This window comes from Toxorhynchites rutilus, chromosome 1 (genome assembly GCF_029784135.1).
Source record: "Toxorhynchites rutilus septentrionalis strain SRP chromosome 1, ASM2978413v1, whole genome shotgun sequence".
Taxonomy (NCBI): Eukaryota; Metazoa; Arthropoda; class Insecta; order Diptera; family Culicidae; genus Toxorhynchites; species Toxorhynchites rutilus.
In genome coordinates, this window is record NC_073744.1 from 107,567,250 (window position 1) to 107,572,216 (window position 4,967).

The following is a 4,967-nucleotide window of genomic DNA, read 5'->3' on the forward strand; positions in this document are numbered from 1 at the left end:
CCGAATGCGGGTTTTCTTATCGTCGCGAGCAGCTTTACCAGCTAACTCGATCACTTCGGCGGCCGAAACTATATAACGCCGGCTAGGTGGACTGGTGCACTGGTACTAACGCGCTCGGCCTAGCTACCCTTGCGGGGAACTCCAGATCAACACGGTTCGAGCGGGATTTTGCCTTTCCCTTCACTTTTCCTCCTTTACCATGTCCGGACATGGCTGCTTGGGTTGGTTTGTTGATGTGTTGTGATGCGAACCGATGTGGTGTACGGTTTGAATGAGAATGATCGTTACGGCAGCGGAGCGAGGATTTTTAAGCTGACTGGCTGGCTCGAGAATTACGCATGTGTGAGACTGCGACCAATTTTTCGTTAATGTTTTTCTTTTTCCTTTCCAATCGTGCTTCATTCTATTTCGCTGCTGCTCTGGTTGCCCGTTTTGGTCGGTACGATTTGAGGAGCACAAATGGACCAATCAAAAATGGGTACATAGTGCATTTTCACAATGCTCGATATTTCACAATTATTCAATTATTTATCTCAAGAAAAATGAAATGTTATTCGTTATGATAGATGCGTAGATATATTTCCTATCAATTGATGCAAAAACCTTTGCGATCTATTGAGAAATACTCGAGTTATAAGAGTTCCAAATCTTGCCTTTTTCCTACTTGTTCAGTGCCTAGATTTCCATTTCACCCCCTATATCTTCCGGTTAGACGTAGTCATGAAATAAATTGCGACATACGATCAGCTAGTGTATTGTTCTGCTAGGGCAAGAATGAATCATCAATCAGTTATCGTCAACTGATTCTACAATGAAGAAACCATTTTAGAGATTATTGTACTAAGCAGTTGTTTCTAAAATTTCACAGCATTATAGAATAATATCCGAAGGTATGAATAAGCGACTTATATAAAATAACAGCGTTCTACGTCAACAATGCGGTCGTATCTTGGACACAACCTCCTATTTTTTTTTTAGTAAAACAATTTTTGTTATTCATGTAATGGAACATATAATTCTCATTTAGCGTTGATTTCTTGTTGTAGCGGCGTCGATAGCTTTATTGTATTGGGGCCACCACCTGTTGCTCTAAATTCTCGCTTGTTGTGTACTAGTGTTTTCTTTACCTTTCCCCTCATGTCAATCCAAACCTGTAATTTAAATAAAATCATTATTGTTTTGCAGGATAGCTTTAGCATATGGTATAGAGCATTATACCACTCCGACCAATAGATTTATCTATTGTAGTGAAAGTGGTATAGTTTGGAATAGTATAGCAATAAAAAAGAAAATTGCTGCCAAAAATAACGTACTAATGTATGCTAGTAGAAGTAAGCAATTTTTAGGTAGGAAATTCGGTTGAAAGAAATTCAAAGAGTATGATAAAATTTACTTATGAAAGTTATGTGTATCGTAAAAGAAATACTTACTTTCTGCCATTCTGAACCTAGATGCATTGGTGGTCTCAGTGCATTAAGTTCCTCTCTGGATTCCTCCAACTTTTCCTACACCGGGATTATATTAGAACTGTCTCCACAAAGATCTCGAGCAATGTCTACGTTCGCTTCCATTGTTTCAAGGAGCCGTTCAAACTGGTGGTGATTTGGTTTTTTTTTTCCACCACTCATTTTCAGCCACTAAAATTTGCGCTGGAAGTAAATTTTGCATTGTAAGTTATAACATAATTAATGTAAATAATGCTGGATTGAACACTTACCTTGTATAGACTATTCTGGCAGCACCGTAAAACAAATGCTGATCAAAACAAACGAACATGTGTTGCAAATTGCATATATTGAAGCGTTTCTGAAATGTTTCCCAAAGGGATGCAAGCTAAAACAAAATAATTCTCTGAAGATATGCAACAAGTGAACCAAACAACTCGAAAAGTTCTGACACTTGCATCGATAGTTATCACTCGCTCGGTGCTAACGAATTGCTCGATTTCTATAAAAGTAAAATAGAGCTAACGAGTAAAATTCTTATCGCCTCGATTTCTATAATAGGGCCCATTGTGTGGAAATCAACGGGAAGTTTTGATAAGCGGAATCGACTTCATCGACAGCAGGAGGCGTAACGCTAGAAACATCGTGTGAAAACCAGCGACATCAAGTTTGATCAAGCGAAATCGACGAGAAATTAATCAACAGCGGGAAGCGTAGCGTCACAGCAGCGGGAAGTTTCGTCAAGGGCAATCAGCGTGAACTTCATCGACAGCAGGAGGCGTAGCACTAGCCCCATCGCACAGCAGTGGAAATCCATACAATTCACTGACTAAAAACAGGAAGTGGGTTATATCTATGGTAAAACCGCAAGCGTGACGTAGGACTATCGTTGATTTAGAGATCATTTGTATGAAGTTGAATCTGAATTCATTCTGAATGAATGAATATTTGGAGCACTTCGAAAACGAGAGCGTTACGTTGGAGCCACAAGGTTTTATGCATCCAATATTGGATACGGAAATATCCTACTGATGGGGAAGAATAATCTTCAGAAGCTATCCTGTTAATTGCGATTGATTGAAAAATCACAAAACCAAATGTATTTGGTCACAGTGTTTCATGGATAGAAAACATTAAAATAAACTCTTTCACATGAATGTAATTTTAAATTCCCAGAGGAACTGGCAGATTATTTTCAGTAACGATTAGATATTACCACATTTTCCTCGATACTGGAAGACCACCAGTGGTTAATGCTAACTCGATAACCATCTGTTAATAGCACTTGATTGAAACATATTTGGTCACAGTGTTACATGGATAGAAAACATTCAATTAAACTCTTTCACATGAATATATTTTGAAAATTCCCAGAGGAACTGGCAGATTATTTTCAGTAACGATTAGTTATTTCCACATTTTCCTCGATACTAGAAGCCCACCAGTGGTTAATGCCAACTCGATAACCACCTGTTAATAGCACTTGATTGAAATATATTTGGTCACAGTGTTACATGGATAGAAAACATTCAATTAAACTCTTTCACATGAATATATTTTGAAAATTCCCAGAGGAACTAGCAGATTATTTTCCAGCAATGATTAGATCTTTCCGGAACTTTCCCGATGCTGAATGGCATCCTAACGGAAAGAGTTCTGCGCGTGTATGTGTCGATCCTTCGCCGTCCACCTTCTCCAGCACGTTAGGTAACGATGTTGTCTTGTCGATGTCCTCACGAAAAATTAATGTGTCTCACCACCAGAATATCGCTTAAGTATGCTTTTTGTGTGTGATTGAATCGAGAGAAGGTGTGGTTTACGATGGCAATTTGGAAGGCAAACTAGAGGGGAATGAACTCTCTGAGCTCGGAACTTTCGGCGACTGAGCAATAATCGATTGCGGGCGCATACAATATTGGATACGGAAATATCCTACTGATGGGGAAGAATAATCTTCTGAAGCTATCCTGTTAATTGCGATTGATTGAAAAACCACAAAACCAAATGTATATGGCCACAGTGTTACATGGATAGAAAACATTCAATTAAACTCTTTCACATGAATATATTTTGAAAATTCCCAAAGGAACTGGCAGATTATTTTCAGTAACGAATAGTTATTTCCACATTTTCCTCGATACTGGAAGCCCACCAGTGGTTAATGCCAACTCGATAACCACCTGTTAATAGCACTTGATTGAAACATATTTGGTCACAGTGTAACATGGATAGAAAACATTCAATTAAACTCTTTCACATGAATATATTTTGAAAATTCCCAAAGGAACTGGCAGATTATATTCAGTAACGATTAGATATTTCCACATTTTCCTCGATACTGGAAGCCCACCAGTGGTTAATGCCAACTCGATAACCACCTGTTAATAGCACTTGATTGAAACATATTTGGTCACAGTGTAACATGGATAGAAAATTTCAATTAAACTCTTTCACATGAATATATTTTGAAAATTCCCAAAGGAACTGCCAGATTATTTTCCAGCAATGATTAGATCTTTCCGGAACTTTCTCGATGCTGAATGGCATCCTAACGGAAAGAGTTCTGCGCGTGTATGTGTCGATCCTTCGCCGTCCACCTCCTCCAGCACGTTAGGCAACGATGTTGTCTTGTCGATGTCCTCACGAAAAATGAATGTGTCTCACCACCAGAATATCGCTTAAGTATGCTTTTTGTGTGTGATTGAATCGAGAGAAGGTGTGGTTTACGATGGCAATTTGGAAGGCAAACTAGAGGGGAATGAACTCTCTGAGCTTGGAACTTTCGGCGACTGAGCAATAATCGATTGCGGGCGCATACAATATTGGATACGGAAATATCCTACTGATGAGGAAGAATAATCTTCTGAAGCTATCCTGTTAATTGCGATTGATTGAAAAACCACAAAACCAAATGTATTTGGTCACAGTGTTACATGGATAGAAAACATTCAATTAAACTCTTTCACATGAATATATTTTGAAAATTCCCAAAGGAACTGGCAGATTATTTTCAGTAACGATTAGATATTTCCACATTTTCCTCGATACTGGAAGCCCACCAGTGGTTAATGCCAACTCGATAACCACCTGTTAATAGCACTTGATTGAAACATATTTGGTCACAGTGTTACATGGATAGAAAACATTCAATTAAACTCTTTCACATGAATATATTTTGAAAATTCCCAAAGGAACTGGCAGATTATTTTCAGTAACGATTAGATATTTCCACATTTTCCTCGATACTGGAAGCCCACCAGTGGTTAATGCCAACTCGATAACCACCTGTTAATAGCCGCGCGTGTATGTGTGTGTAGCGATGTCTTCCCAGGGAATCGTTTGTGGCATCACTCTCCTCCTGATAGATTCCCTTCTGGCCTAGGGTGCACAAACAGGCTCTTGGTGACACCGTTCATCCGCGCTTTCATGATAAATAAAGAGCTTCACCGCAACAGCGACAACATGCTCCAATCGCTGTTCAATTAGAACTGAGTGGATTTCCGAGCGCCGCTCGCTTATATA

At 39.0% G+C, this 4,967-nt stretch overlaps 1 long non-coding RNA gene across 1 annotated transcript; it reads right to left on the reverse strand.

Moving 5' to 3' along the window:
• Positions 1 to 631: 631 nt before the first annotated feature.
• LOC129763067 (uncharacterized) lies at positions 632 to 2,311 on the reverse strand. Its single transcript, XR_008740786.1, has 3 exons — positions 1,718 to 2,311; positions 1,431 to 1,649; positions 632 to 1,151 (listed from the first exon to the last, which is right to left on the reverse strand). It is a non-coding gene; the product is annotated as an uncharacterized LOC129763067 (long non-coding RNA).
• Positions 2,312 to 4,967: the final 2,656 nt, after the last annotated feature.